Source organism: Protopterus annectens, chromosome 5.part0 (assembly GCF_019279795.1).
Source record: "Protopterus annectens isolate FY-2018-M chromosome 5.part0, PAN1.0, whole genome shotgun sequence".
Lineage (NCBI taxonomy): Eukaryota > Metazoa > Chordata > Ceratodontiformes > Protopteridae > Protopterus > Protopterus annectens.
The window spans coordinates 902,449,284-902,466,570 of record NC_056735.1 but is presented as its reverse complement, the minus strand read 5'-3'; positions in this window follow the sequence as shown (position 1 = coordinate 902,466,570).

The following is a 17,287-nucleotide window of genomic DNA, read 5'->3' as shown; positions in this document are numbered from 1 at the left end:
GCAAGCACCATAGCTCAAATCTGACTTGACTTGAAGTATCTCAGACAACACATTATAGCTGAGAACACCAACAGCATCTTTTTCTTCTTCTTTTTCTATCAGCTGCTCCCTTTAGGGGTCAACACACTGGATCATCTGTTTCCATTTTTCCTGTCATCTGCATCTTGCTGTGTCACACCAACCTTCTGCATGCCCTCTCTCACCACATCCATAAACCTTATCTTAGACTTTTCTCTTTTCATCTTACCTGGCAGGTCCATCCTTAGTATCCTTCTCACAAATCTCCCAATATACCCAGCATCCTTCCTCAACACATGAACAAATCAATGAAATCTTGCCTCTCTGGCTTTGTCTCCAAACTGTCCAATCTGAGCTGACCCTCTAATATACTCATTTCTCTTCTGTCCATCCTCATCACACCCAATGGAAGTCTTAGCATCTTTAACTCTGCCACCTCCAGTTCTGACTTATGTCTTTTTGTCAGTGACACTGTCTCCAACCCATATAACATAGCTGGTCTCATTACCATCTTATAGACCTTCATTTTCACTCTTACTGGTACCCGTCTGTCACAAATCACTCCTGACACTCTCCTTCATCCACTCTACCCTGTTTGCGCTCTCTTCTTCCCCTCTCTTCTGCACTCACCATTACTCTGAACTTTGTAAAAGGCTCTCTGTAATGTCAAGCAAGAGCACAAATACACACACACACACACACACACACACACACACACACACACACACACACACACACACACACACACACACAAACTCAATTGACTGCAGTGAGAATAGAAACTCTACCTATCTATGTACACAGACTACAGAACTCAGTACTTTATGCAAGCACCACAGTACAAGTATGACTTAAAAGACTGCAGGGCAATGTACAGTGGATGACATCAGCAGGGTATGTTGTAGAGAAAATGTTTGGAGGCCTGCATAGGTTCATAGCTTCATAGGTTCATAGTATATATTCCTAGCCTAATGGCTCTAGGGTGTTTACAAGCCTACCATGTAAAAGTGCAAGTACCTATATAGAGCATAGATATATGGTCATTGTTAGCAGGGGGGAATTTGTGATCAGCACCAACTGGCCCTGTTCATGAGGAATAAAGGTGCCATCCCAGGGATGAATTTAAAATCACAAATCCAGTTGTCAAGGTTGGGCTTGAATATGATTATTTAGGGCGACTGCTTCAAATCCAATGGGAGCCCATTACAGAGGAGTGGCAATCACTGGGAGATACATTTGCCTCCCCAGCATGTTCTGTTTATGTCACAGGCTAGGATGAGATCCCTGGAGTAAGTTATTCTTGTCCCATTTGATTTACAGATGTCCAGCATTTACAGTAGTGCAGGGTCTAAAACTGCACTGTAGGCCAGGCATAGGTTACCTGTCAGCAGCCTGCATGATACTGAATACAGTGACAGATCTTTCAGTTTTTCCATCTATGTCATGTTTTTGAGGTGCTGGATTCTCCTAGTCACAATCCTCTGTGTTTTCTCCAATTGTTGCAGGTGTCTGGTGAAGTACAGACAGAAGGGAGCATTATACTCAAGTAGTGGTCTGAAAAGGGTAGAGTATAGCAGAGCTATGACCTCCCTGGTCTTGGATGTGATGGCCATATTTATGAGGTGCGCAGAGTCGAATGTGTGTCTCACCGCTATGGACACATAGGGATTGAAGTGTAGATTGCTATCAACATGTGTTCCCAAGTCTCACAACACTGTGTTTGAACATAGAGGGGTGCTATGTATATCATAATTAGCAAGGGTACTTCATTGCCAAAGGGAACAATGAGGGATTTTTTGCTTTATGGTTCAGTCCATGAGTTTGGCACCAATCATTTGTCTGTATCTGCCCATTCTGTAATATGAGTGTAAACATAGTTGGGAGACTGTGTATGACTGCATCCAGTTGACAGTCATCTGCAAACTTGATAAGCCACAGGCTCTCTACCTTTGCCTGGAATTCTGAGAAATAGTTTCCAAACAGTTGAGGGCCCAGCACAGATCACTGTGGTATTCCACTGATAAGTGGTCTAATGGCAGAGGTTCAGTTCCCTACTTTGACAGTGTGTGTTCTGTCAGTGAGCCAGTTGGCTATCCATCTGGTAATGTATAGGTTAATTCCCAAATGGGAGATTTTTCTCTATGATACCTGAATGGGGATAGTGTCAAAGGCCTTGGATAACTCTTTATAGGCAGTGTGTCCTGCTATCCATCATCTAAGTCTTAGGTCAGTATTAAAGAAGTCCACTATGTTTAATAAGCAAGATATACACCTGACAAAACCAAAATCAGTTGGGTTAAGTGTATTGAGGGTCACCTATGTCCCTGTGGATAAGGTCCATGCTGATTACTTCCCTAGCCTTGTAGATACGGCTTTTTAGGCTTATGGGTCTATAGTTCTAGTTCTGCATGTTAACAGATTCATGTGTATTGCATATCACACAACATTTGATATTTAGTTCTGTAGTGTAAGTGATATATGTGATAAAAATATACTGAGACACCAGAGTTGCAGTGCTTGGGGGGAGGCGAGATATGGCTGTATTGTAAATATGTGCCATTATGTTAGATAGGGCCTTCAGTATGTTATGCTGTCACATGTAATTTCATCTCATAGACAGGAAATGGACAGTAAACAGCAGCAATACATAACACTATTTGCTTTTCCATAGCACAGCAAACAGTGGGTTTGCATGATGGTTGGCAAACTGCTTTCACATGCGAGGTATACATTTTCAGTACTTTCCATGTTTGCACTTAGTTAAGCAGTGTGCAAATGTGAGCTACATTGGCAAAAGTTTGAGAGTTAGTAATGAGTCTATGAAGCACACCTGCTGCTTAACTGGATCTGTGGCAGCAGGTGTAAATGCATTGACACATTTATTTTTGAGCCCAGATGATACTGAGTTCGAATCCAGGTATATCCAATACTTTTGAATAAATATTGATAATGCAATCACATGAATTCTTTGTAGTGCATGTGCTGCTATGTGCCAGCATAGCTCAGTAGGGTAAAGTGGCATTGTGTGGAGATAGTTGCAGCATTGTACCACTGCTCACTATTGTTGCACATTGATGCATGATACGAAACTTCATGCAAACACAGAGTCCAAAAACTAAAAGGATCCATTGCTTTTTCTGCTACTTAAAGTATGTGTCCTCTGTGTGATACTATTTTTTGACCAGTTTAAAGTTATTACAATGGGGTAGATAGGAAAGAGCAGAAAATGGGAGCAAGCAGAGGAAGAACAAAGAGAAACCAATACAAGAATGTCTGGAGGGAGCTAGAAAAGAACCATAGCCATCCATTTCTTTAACAGTGTAAACTGAACATATGTGCAGACTATTAACTGGATATGGACTGTCACCTCCACAAAGAGGGATGACAACAATGCAATCATGTTATATAGCCAACTGGACTGAGTCCCGTGTGTCAGGAACTCACGTGTGTGAAATACAGAGCTATGTATGGGGCAATTTTTTTTTTTCAAAATATTGTTAGATAGGTGCCCATTTTTTTTTAATTCAGGTAAGAGAGGACTGCTGGGTAAGGGGTGGAGTTATGTCTGGATCAGGTAAGTTAGGTAGGTGAGGAAGCAAATGCAAGCATGCAAGACAAACAAGAAAAGAGACAGGCAATGTGATGGACACAAAATGTTAGGGGACACCATGATTAGGGTGAGGGAGGGGACAACACAGGCTCACGGACATCAAGCTTGGAGACAGTGAGAATAGAGCCCTTACCCTCTAGACTACCATCATTGTTCCCTTACTCCAGTGGTAGCTAGAATGCTTGACGTCTCCTCCTCCTATGGACCATGAAGGCGAGCACTTTCTCCAACTGGTGTAGGTGTACACCAAGGGTGCAGTGCACAATCCTGCGGACCATCCTTGTAAATCCCTGTGGGTGATATCACCACCTCTGCAACTGCTGCTGGAGGGTACCATTGCACTAACTTCTGGGTCAGTACTACCTGAGGGAACAGATAGTGCAGGGTCAGCAGAGGCAGTGCTGCCACGGTGGGTCCTAGAGATGCTGGGCATTGGTGCTGGAGCCAGTGGAGTGGGGCTCGGCTGATCCACTGGGACTAGCCTACCTCATTGTGCTGTGCAGCATTAGTAATGCGGTACACATAGATGACATGGAGATTTTTGGTAACACATAATAAAAAATAAAAAAGAGAGATAAAGGTTTGGATGAGAGGAATAAAGAGATAAAATTAATACAGTTATATGTGACATACAGTGCATTAATAAAACCATACATTTCTTTTATCTAAAGTATTATATTTAAGTAAACACCCTAACAGATACGCACTATACTACAGATTTCTGAATGCAATCCTTGAAATGTGCATATATTGCACATATGTGTGTTCCAGTTATAGAGTTTATAGTTTACAGCAGGATGTTTGTGCTACTGGTAGATAGTTTTTCATTTAATGTAAGTAGTGAAGAAATAACAGTACTGTATAGTTCTGAATTGTGATATTTGAACCCCCAATCTCTGACTCACTCTAATATTAGACTGCTATAATTGGTTTGTGCTACACATGAATGCATGCATACTTGCTTTTACAGTTGGGATATGCATGATCAATTTGCTACAACTCTATAAAAAACAAAAAAAGCTATATTTAACTTTTGATAATACAATAACACTTCTCTTGTGCTGCATACATAGCACTTGCCTCCCTCAGTCTCTACAATCAAGCAACATCAGCCTGCTGATTGATCTTGTGCTCAGTGGCAGCTGGAGAAAGAATGTAAAACAACAGAAGAGCATTATGTATACCAGTCTTGCCTATATTAAATGTTCTAAGTCTTACAAGTACTATCTTATTGTCATACTAACACAGCTGTAGGATGTCCAGTCTCAACTTCCTCCAACCAATGATTGACAGTATATATTTTTTTTCCTGTTTATGTCATTAAAATGATGTCTGCATTGCTCTCCAGTGCATGGGATACCAGTGGCACTGGATGCAGCCTGGGACAGACTATTCCACATCTCAGACTTGTACTGGGAGCCAGAATAGTCCCCCAGCAGAAGCCTTTGCCTGTGGAGCTTTAACAGGGGACCAATAAATTTTCTGGGCTCCTGGATACCTCACCTCTGTGACCTAAACCTGGCATCTTCCCCTCAAATGTCAGCCATGTCTACCAGCCAAACTAGAGCAAATGAAAACTAATGCTTTCTTAGCAATTCCAGTTATCATCTTTACTGGTAGTGAGCAAACCAGAGTAATGATGCCAGCCATGTATGTTCAATGTTAAGCATACAGCAGCAGTACTAATCAGGGAAGAATTAAATAATTAAAATGTTAATCTGACACTTGGCCTTAGTTTGCGGGGTGTCTACTGATATAGCCTGGAAATATATATTGGAAATTGGAAGGTAACTGTTAGATGAGTTAGGTTTACAGACATGCACTGGGGCATAAATGTAATGATATGACACATTTGTTTTAAGCTTTATATACTAAAACATTTGACTTTTTAACTGGTGGATTCAAACCTAGGCATAAGAGACAAAACATTTTCTTCAACAACATTGATTTGCCATTTTTGCTACAGAAGACATGCTGCTCATATATCGTCAGGAATCATACATAAATACAGGTGACAGTTTGAGCTGCTAAACATGCATGTGTGTGACCTGAGAAGGTTATTGGATATAGATCCAGTTGTGTATGTGTTTTATATTACTGTGAAGGCCATGCAAATCCAGACAGCAGAATTATACTTATAGAAATGTACTGCACAGTATACTCTAAGTCATACATCTGAAAACACAATAATGGTGTCTCATCTCTCATACATATAATTCATATCATCTCTACTATTAAATTGTTATACGTGAATATAACGAGAAGTGGATAATAGTAAAATGCATGGAATATCCTGTATTAGAACCAAAGACAATATGTATGGCAGTCCTACACTTACACTTTTGCCACAAGAATGTTGAAATAACACTTGTATATTTTCAGTGGATTGCTCTAAACTGCACTATGAAAAAAAAAAAAAAGGTTGCACCCCCTGTACTAGAGCCTAGGACCTTTTGCATCCCAGTCTTACACTTACACCTGGTGCCATAGAACACATTTTCATAAATTCCCTAATTTGCTAATCATTCTTAAGGTCTCTGTGTTAAGTGATGCACAACACCACTTAGCAGGTTTTTGCCGTGCCCAATAGAATTAATTGACTGTATCTGGTTTCAATTATTGGCTGTCTGAGTCCTGTCTGCAGGTGTCCTGTCTGCTCCTTGGGTGGGCCAGTTGTCCAGTTTGTGCACTGCTTCTCTTCGTGCAAATGAGATAAACACAGTCAAACCTGACATTCCTTTTTTCTCCATTTCTCATGATTGAGCTAAATGGTGCATCATGCAAACACTGTCCCCCCAAAAAATTAAAAAAAGAAATAAGGGACAAGTAGTTAAAAATCATGAACAATCTATGTCATACACAGCAGAAAACATTGGCACATTGAGCTATTTCTACATAGCTCTGGATTTGAACTCTTACTCCAATGAACTTTCAGAACACAGGAAGGGTGCCTTATCTCTTTTTGCCAAACAGCTTTGCACTAAGGAACTGAAATCATTCTGCATACAGCCAACTAGAACATCATCTACAGTAGTCTGAAACCATACAACTGTTATGTGTACATTTATTATTTTTGGATGTAGTGTACTATGTGATCACACAACCAGGTATGACTACTGCTTTCAAATATACAACTCTCTTTGTTTGTTGGTCATTCTTCTCTTACCTGACCAGTAATCTGAAAAATGCAGCCTGTAAGCCATTCTAAATCATTGTCCTTAAAATGTGTGAGGATATTACATGGAAATAATATCACATGCAGTTGCCAACAAATGAAGGAGAGGTTAGATGTTAATGAACAGAACCCGTGAATTGTGTGTTCTTACTTAGATTTCCAACCTTGCATCTAACACTTTGCAAGTATAACCTGACACACCCACTGAATGTAGGGTGGCCTACAGGCCTATTGTGTTTTCCTTCTCCCAACCAGTAATCATTCACAACTGCAATCCATTACAAACAAACACTGAGGGAGTGCCTTCAGAATGTTTACATCTGTGACATGAAGCCAAATATTTGGGATTCAGCAGTTCTAATGAGTTTACATCTTATTTGCATTTTACAGTGCTGACAGCCCTAAATCTTTGCCATAAAAAGGTAAAAATGTAGCTAAGGAAACTGAAGGTGAGGACACTTGTTTATGTGGAGAACACAGAAAAGAAGCTATTACTTTGGGATATATCTGCACAGTGGATTACTGAATTTGAGAAGGAAGGTTTGCATTTCATCTGATACATACTGCATAAGCTGGAATGTAATTATGAAAAATCTGTAGGAAAGGCTTTTACTTGTCTATCCGTATAACTTTTTTACAAGTGTACTGATGCCATGAGCCTGTTTGTCAGAGCATTTCACAGGTATACATGATTGGCAATACCTTAAAATGGGATGTGTTGAATCAGTAGATATATTTCAGGGACAGTTCATGTGATAACACTGTTCGCATTTCAAAGATGGTTAGTTAGGAAAAAATGTGTCATTTGCCTGTTCTTTTGGGGAGGGGGGGGTAAAGCTTCATTTCTGTTATGGCACAAACAAGAATATGTTGCTATTGTTACTCTCCTTTTTCTAATCCAGCCTGTTGTTCATATTTCATATCTCTAGACTGGTTTATTTTTCTCCAGTGGGTAATACTGAAATGATACTTTTCTGTTTTATCTGGTAACATTTATTTTATAGTTATGTGATGCTTATGTGTATTATCCTTCTCCTGTCTTTTAGGACACCTAGGACTATGCCACCCAGGCATCTCAATCCTCGAAGAACACCCTTCACGGATGCTGAAATCAGGTCATTTCTGATGCTTTTAGACAACATGGTACCTTCCTGCTTGAAAGGAGATGGGGAGATATGTCACACACAATGCAGATTTGGCAGCAGATTGTCGATTGTCAACAATGTTAATGTGGTGGGTGGCCACAGCAGGAAGTATGTGCAGCTGCACCATAGGGTCACTGACATGATCTCATCTTCATGGAGGAGACCACCTGCAGTGGCCATGTTCAGATGTGTATGGGGGTGCCTGCAACAAAGACACCACTAACACCAAATGAAAAGTTCTTGTCCACTGTCAGGGATCCAGACAGCTTCAAGGAAATTGCAGGACAGCATGTCCTCAGCATTGGTGCTATTGTTTCAGGTCAGCAAGCATGTCCCAGGAAAAGATTCCAGGTAGGCTTTTACATCTTAGTTGTTGAATACTGTTGTATAGCAAAACAATTTAACTCAATACATTACTTTTGTTTCACAAGAAATTATTTTTGAGGGGGATTGAAGATTGCTACAGTTAACAACACATTCAGGTTGATTAGCTTAGGTTGGTGTTGTCATCCAAGTTCTTGTTGAAAGTGTAGTTAATGGACATATAATGGGGTAAAGGTATTACCCTCATGTTACTATTAATTGTGATAATGTTATCCTTACCTTTTCTTAACGTCTTCCAGGACTATCTGGCATTCAGATGATATCCTCATCTGCAAATGGTAAGCCAAGCATTTTTATGTCAGTATTGAGCAGTTCAAAGAAATATTTTAGTGTGTGATGTTGATATCAGGACTATTTTGTGTATTGCTGTACTGTCTACTAGTGGCAGCACTGTTATTTTGTTAGCGTATATTGGAGTATAGTAGTTTAGGAATTAATTTTACTGTGTTTGTTGCTTATTATCACAGGTGATCCTGACAGTGGAAGTGTAGGACTTCTACCACCTGATGTTAGAGTATCAGCAGACTCTGATTATGATGATGGCCAAACAGAGGCACAGTTGGCGGGTGCAGAGGTTGAATCTGATGCTGAGGTTGACATACAGCCATCCTCTGTAATTCCATTGGACACAGCCAGTAGGGCTATGCCTACCTATTCCAGTGAGGCCACAGATATTGGACAGGTGGAGGGTGAGACAATTGATCAGGTAAGTATGGTTACTGTGGTTTAGGTGCCTGTTAACTCTGGCCATAGCCAAAGTGTGAGTGAGGTGCCACGCAGGAGGGTTGTTTGGGGTGCCCAGAGGAGGCCTGCTGTCTATTCTCCACCTGATCCAGGTGTCTATTCCAGTGCCACTCAACATATGCTTAAGGCCATTATGGAGGCACAGGCATGTTCCCATAGGTGCTCCAGAGAAATGTTTAGGGTTGTAGATGTAGCACAGGCTGACATGTGTGAGTGCCTCTACCATGCTTCCGATTCAATGGATCGGATGAATGACACATTGGAACAAATGGTATCTGTCATGGAACACTGGCTGGGAGGGGGACGGCATTGCTGTCGGCATAGATCAGCCACATCATCTCTGCTGTTAGCCAACATGGCTATGCCTGATCATGCTCCCATAGTGAAAGTACTTCCACTGCTCCATCAGTGGGTCAGCTGTCGACATCCAGATGTGGCAGCCATGGGGTCGTGGTCCTGGGCATACTCTTGAGGGCAGCTCATCCAGCAGACATCAGCCACATTTAGGGAGCAGCAGTGCATCTGAAAATGGGTGTGAATGTGTCAGTGCAACTCCTGACAGAGCCAGTTCTAGTGGCAAATTCTGGCAAATAACCATAAAACAGGTTACTTTTTTTGGTTAAAAGCTTTTCAGTTCTGAAGTTAGTAAAGGCATTTTTTCATACAATAAAATGGAAAATGTATTGAACATAACAAAAACAAAGATAGCTATTGATTTTAAACCACACTTTTAAGGTTAGAGAAGGTGGTTACAGTAGGTGTGTTATATTGTAAAAGTGGAAACCAAGAGATAAGAGGCTGTGAGTAACATGAAAAAAAAATTATAACTGTTAACATATCAATAAATGTTAGTGAAATACTAAAATGAACACATGAATCTTTAATCACTAACAGTCAAAACTGGATTTACCTAAAGTGTATTGGTCATGTTCTAAGGCAAATGTTAAGTAACAAATCTTTGGAGTTGGATATACCTTGCTTGCTTTATAGGTTCATAGGTTCATAGGTAGGTACTAGGCTATCGGCCCGAGAGCCTATGTAAGCCTAGCCAACAAGGTTCCCTGGCTTACGCCACCCAAGAAAGTTATTTTCCTGTGCCACTGTCGAGCAGAGACACAGAAGTGATTCCTGGGGTATATTTCCTATTTCCCATCCACTCATCAAGATTTTTCTTGAAGAGTGCTAATGAAGAACTTTGCTTGACATAGATGGGTAGCCTTTTTCAGAGTATGGGAAGTCTCTGGAACATGAATCTATCCCTCCAGCATGTCCTGTTTATTGTGGTGACAAGGTTTAGGTCCCTAGAGCTTGTAGCTCGGAGGGATTGGGATTTCTTTAGGTGAAGCATGTCCAACAGTTCTGGGTTTGACATAGCTTTATATGTTAGGCAGAGATCACCTCAGAGTAGGCGATAAGCTACGGAGTAAAGCTGGAGTTTTTTGAGACAGTTAGTGTAGGGCATCTGTTTGAGGCCAGTAATCCTCTTTGTGAGGTACCTCTGTGGCCTTTCCAGCTGCTGCAGATGTCTTGTGAGGTACATTCCAAAAGGGGCATTATACTCTATAATGGGTCTAATGAGTGTCGAGTAGAGGGGAACAATGACCTCTTTTTTCCTGGATGAGAACCCTTTTATGATGAGGTGTGCCACATAGAGGGACTTCCTGACAATGTGGCAATGTGACTATCAAAGGACAGACTACTGTCCACCTGGTTCTCAAGGTCTCTTATCACACATTTGGTGTTAAGTAGACTGCTTTCTATGTAGTAGTTCATGGGTACAGTTTTTACCAAAGGGGATGGCAATGCACTTTTTGGCATTGAGCTTGAGGCCATAGCTCTATCACCAGGCATCTGTCTCAGCGAGGCCCTTTTGTAGAATTTCCACATCATTTGGGGACTCGACTATGGCTCCTAGTTTGCAGTCATCTGCGAACTTCATTAGCCAGAGGCCTTCCATGTTAGCCTGCACTTCAGAGAAGTAGATACCAAACAGGAGTGGTCCCAGGACTGAACCCTCTGGTACTCCACTTGTCACTGGTTTGAGGTCAGATTTGGAGTGTGCAAGTTTTACAGTGTAGGTTTTGTCAGTGAGCCAGTTGGCAACCCATCTTGTGACATAGGGAATAATACCTAGTTTAGTGAGTTTAGCTATAATTCCAGAATGGGGGATGGTGTTGAAAGCCTTGGTGAGGTCAAGATAGGCTGTGTGAACCACCTTACCCTCATCTACGGCTTTGGTGACTGCCTCAAAGAAGTCGATCAAGTTCAGGAGGCATGATCTGCCTTTTACAAACCTCAAACTGGGTGGGATCCAGAGTTTGGAGGTTACCAATATCTTTGTTTATGAGGTCCATGATGATACACTCCATGGCCTTGCAGACCAGGCTCATCAGGCTAATAGGGTGATAGTTCCCGGGATCAGTGGTGGTTCCCCCTTTGTGGAGGGGGATAACTGTTGCTGTACACCATTCATTGGGCACAAAGCCTGATGTGAGGCTATGATTGAACATGGTGCTTAGGTGGGGAGCCAGTTTGTTCTGAAGTTCATGTAAAATGCAGCCTGCGATGTTGTCTGGTCCCATGGATGCTCTGTTTTTGGCTTTAGAGAGTGCAACTTTTACCTGCGTAGTTCTGATTACAGGGACTCTGCATTCTTCCTGTATAGATATGGGCCCTTTAGGGGGTGAGGGGGGTAAAGTTAGCACTGAACCTATCTGCCAGGATGTTGGCAATATCAGTTGGTTGTGTAATTTCCATGCCATTGTACTGTAACTCAGAGCAGATCTGGGTGCTGCCATTGAGATTCTTGACATAGCTATAGAATTTGTGGTTGTCCTTAGAATCAGTGGCGATTTTGTTTTCGTAGCTAGCTTTGGAGGATCTTATAAGGGATCTCAGCTTCTTACTGAGGCTGACCAGGGAGCTCTTCCACTCATGGGATTTTACTCTCTTTTGCAACAATTTCTTCCTTCTGTTGTACAGTTTGTTTATGGCAGGGGACCACCAGACTGGTTTCCTTTTTTTGGTGGATAGCATCTTGGTTCTGTTTGGGATAGCATGATCCATGCACTTGTGTAAGTGCTTATAGAGTGCATTTGTGTAGGATTCAGCAATCGTAACTGTATTGTCCATCTGCATGGGTGTCATGAAGTTCACCACTTCTGTCTTAAGAAGCATGAAGTTGTCTCTGGAGAAATTTTTTACCGTGGTTTCCTTAATGGAGGGTTGGGGCAGGATGTGGATATCAAGGGTTATTAGTTTATGGTCGGATCGGTCCAACGAGGAGCTGACTTCAGGTGTGGAACACTGGTCACTCATGTTGGTAATGACTAGGTGTAGGATATTGTTGCCCCTTGGTGGGGGTGTGGATAAGTTGATCCAGGGCATTGGAGTTTATGAATTCCAGAAAGAATTGTGTGAAGGAGTTGGTACACAAGTAGTTTTCCCAGTTAATGTTGGGGTAGTTGAAATCGCCCATTATTAGGTTGTTTGGTTGAACCCTAATATTTTCCAGTACATCAAGAAAAGAGTAGTGGGAATCCTGGGGCATGGTGGGGGATCTGTAGCAAGCTACAATTTGGATTGCAGTTTTGCCCAAAGTTAGTTGCACTTGGATAACCTCAGATGCATTATGCTGAGCAATTAGCCTGGAGGTGTGGATATTTTTAATGACTATGGACACGTCTCTGCCTTTGGTGTTGCGGTCCAGGTTACATGGCCGAAAAGTGTGGTATGAGTTATAGCACATTTATATGAGTTATATGCAATTCCATATGATACACTTTTTGAAGAAAAAGGTGTATCTTTTACATTTTATTTTGATAATAAGAATGGCCATCTTAAAAGTTTTCTTAGAGCTGAAAATCCTTGCCATGACATCATGAAAGACTGAACCCACAATACCTCTATCTAAATGAATGTATAAACTATATTTTCATGTTAAATGCATCAGCACTAGCTTCTTTCTTCCCAGAAAGGCAATTTCTCAATTAGTTTTACAGATGGAATACCTCAGATTGAAAACTAACAGATGATGACGATGCTGCTAATGATGATGATGACGACGACGATGATGTAGTAGTAGTGAACCCACAATGTGAGTAAGATACAGCTCCTCTAAAGAGGTAAGCTATTTTAATTACCCACATTACCTTCTAGCTGAATGCAAATCTTTGCACAGTACATATTAAGATATCGTAGTGTTTTTGTGGTAATAGATAAAGATGAGTAAAGAGTGAAACTAAACAATCAAGCTACAGAGTTTATTTTTTGCAAACTTACTTGCAACTTTTTCATGAGATGTACAATGGAAAAATACATTAATTGTAAAACAACAATGCTTCAAAATGTGACTGATACACCTTAGAAAAAGAGAATATATTACATTATCTACACAGTGCAACACAAACCATAAAGTGGAATCTAATTACAAAGTGGAGAAATACAGCAAAATAACATTTGTGAAAACAAGCAAAGTTACATAGGGCAGGTACTTTCACAACTGCTGAACTCTGATGAAGTTTGTAATGATCAGCATGATTACAATTAAAAATGCAATTCCAAACTTAGAAAAAGAGAATATATTACATTATCTACACAGTGCAGCACAAACCATAAAGTGGAATCTAATTACAAAGTGGAGAAATACAGCAAAATAACATTTGTGAAAACAAGCAAAGTTACATAGGGCAGGTACTTTCACAACTGCTGAACTCTGATGAAGTTTGTAATGATCAGCATGATTACAATTAAAAATGCAATTCCAAACTTGCATACTATTCTTTTCTGTGACAAACTACTTATCCCTGAAAGGGCGTACCCATCCAATCCCTTTGTCAGCTCTGAGGAAAACTAAATCTGCAAATATTCATTCATTCATTCATTCATTCAACTTTAACCCACATATTCTACTTTTATTAAAAATAATTAGAAAACACGAACTATGATTCACTTTAAGATGGACATTTTTTGTCACTGTTCTGGAATTATTTAGTTCTAGTCATGTAAAATATGCTTTCTGATTCTAAAATATGTAGTTTTTACTTTACTTTTTCAGTGAAACTGTATGGTCTACAAACTTATGCATTTATTTACTGTATGCTGAGCAGCTATAAACTTTTGATTGTATTGACTCTGCTGAGCAGCTGTTAAAGTACATCTTTACTGCAAGTTACATAGTCCCACATTTTAATGTTTGGATAGGTAGATAAAGGGATTGTAGTGGATATGCAAGTTTTCAGTAATTTGCAGCAGATTTCATTGCATAATGACACAGACTGCACCATAGCCAATCAGTCACCTGGACAGCAAATCAAGTAATAATTAAATGTAATTTTTTAAAACAAATTTAATAAAAGTGAAATGGAATGGATACGATTTCTTTTGAAGTCTATAATAGTTAGAACTGAGTGTAATTACAGATATAACACTGTAATAACACATATATATATATATATATATATATATATATATATATATATATAGAGAGAGAGAGAGAGAGACAGAGAGAGAGAACACTGTGATAAATAGTTGTCGACTATGAGATAACTTTTAGCAGGAAAATTAGGGGTATTTGAATCTCTGTAATGACAGCCTAAGTAAAGTATGTTGCTGTGTTTTATATGTTCACTGGACTAGTGCTAAAATGAAAAATGTTTATTATACCTAATGGGCTTTTTGGCAAAGAGGAATCTCCACTGTATTTGGGATTATGTTCTGGTTGGATGCATGACTGCCTACAGTACCAAGTTTCACATACAGGTGGAGCTACAGATTTCAGGAGCTGGGGAGTGAACCTATGCCCATGCACATTCACAATATGGTGCAGAATGGGCCGTCATCCCCAATTCCTGTGGGGATGGTTAGAAGTATCCTATTTTCAAAAATGAACTTAATTCCCTGGTGGGTAAATAGCACTCTGAAGCCCGTTCCTCTTATTAAATGGGAAGAATGCAAATGTGATGGCTGCACAATCCTATAGGTAGAGCACCTGCACTGGACAGCCTCATGGCCATGCAGCTCCACCTGTATTTCAGACCTGGCTCTCTGCAGACATTATCAAGTCTGACCTACAGGTATAGCTTCTGTACTGGGGAAGAATGGCTGGACTCAGAGGCCTGCCAGGTCTTTGTGCAAGTTTGGGCTATGCTCCAAATACATAATGAGATTTATAAACATAGAATGTTATGTAATGTCAGTATCTATTCCTAGCATAATCAAACTCATTACTGTTCAATACCTTGAAGACGAGTTAAAAGAAATCTTTGTACACGATCTTCAAATTGGTCCCCGAATCAAAAAGTAATATCCAATGCCTTGAACAAACGAATAGCATAACTTGACCATCCTTCATATCTCATATGTTCCCTTTATAATGACATTCATAGGTTCATAGGTTCACATAAGGTTATTAGGGTAGAAGCACTAGAGCTGTTACAAGCCTTTCCATGTTAATCCCAAACTGTCCCATCTGTTCTTATTAAGTGAATGTATTTTGGAGAGCTAGTTTATGGTCAACACTGACTCCTGCTGAGGGACATGCGTGCTACTCCCAGGGTGAATTTGCAGTCTACCATCCATTTGTCACGGTTGTGCTTGAATAGGGTCAGTAAGTAGCTCTGCTTCTCATGAACTGGAAGTTTATTCTAGAGGAGTGTCAGTCTGTGAGAGACATATTTGTCTCTCCAACATGTTCTGTTAATGTCACAGGCTAGGTTAAGATCTCTAAAGTGAGTGACTCTTGTGCCATTAGATTTGTGTATGTGAAGCATATCCATCAGAGCAGGGTTGGAGACTGCCCTGTAGGCCAGGCACAAGTCTATTCTCAGCAGCCTATATAATACAGAGTACAGTGACAGGGCTTTTAGTCTATCCATGTACATCATGGTTTGGAGGCCCTGTGTTTTCTTGGTGAGGAACCTCTATGGTCTCTCTAGCTGCTGCAGGTGTCTGTTGTGGCACATGTAAAAATCAGCATTGTACTCAATTAGTGGTTTGATGAGGGTCAAGTACAGTGGGGCGATAACATCCTTAGACCTGGATGCAATTCCCTTACTTATGAGGTGTGCAACATAGAATGCTTTCCTTACCACAGAGGAAACTTGGTGGTCAAAGTTCTGATTGCTATTTACCTATGTTCCTAGGTCTTGCACCACTGGGTTTGAGTTGGAGGGGGGGGGGTGTCAGTACTGTAGCTAGCAGGGAATTCTACTTTGTCAAAGTGAATAATAATGCACTTTTTTGCATATAGTTTTAGACTGTAGCTTTGGCACCAGTCATTTATGTGTGGTATCCCTTCTTGTAGTATGTTAACATTGTTGGGGGACTCAATGATTGCACCCAATTTGCAATCACCTGTGAACATGGTAAGCCAAAGGCTATCTACTTTAGTCTGGAATTCCAAGAAATAGATTCCAAACAGTAAAGAGCCCAACACAGATTCTTGTGGTATGCCACTGGTGACAGGTCTACTGGTAGAGGTGGAGTTACCAGCTTTGACAGTATGTGTTCTGTTTGTGAGCCAGTTGGTTACCCATCTAGTGAAGTAAGGGTTAATTCATAACTGAGAGAGTTTTTCAATGATACCTTAATGGGGGATTGTATCAAAAGCCTTGGCCTGGTCAAGATATGTGAGATGCACTGTTTTACCTTCATCCAGAGCTTTGGTGACTTCCTTGAAAAGTTCACTGATTTAATGATATACACTTAACAAAGCCAAACTGGCTTGGGTCTAAAGATTGATGGTCACCTATGCCTTTGTTGATAAAGTCCATGGTGATTCTTTCCATGGCCTTGCAGATGAGATTGGTTAAACTTATGGTTTTATAGTTCCCAGGATCTGTTGATGGCTCACCTTTGTGCAAGGGGATTACTGTTGCTTTTCTCCACTTTGCTGGAACAAAGCCATTTCCAGGCTATGGCTAAAGAGGTCTTTAAGTGGATCTGCTAGGTTTTGTTTGTGATTGCTTGATAAGCATCCTGGAATGTTATCTGGTCCCATTCAGGCCATGATTTTGGACTTGGAGAGTGCAGATAAAACCTGATCTCTAGAAATACTAGGCAGAGGACTAGTGTCAGGTACGCTTTGGGGTATGGCCAGTTGGGCCAGGTGGGTGAAGTTTTCACCAAATCTGCCAGCTAGCAGACTGATGAGTGTGTCCGGTGCAGCATGAGTGGTATTATCTGTTACCTGTTCTGCACAAAGCTGGGTAT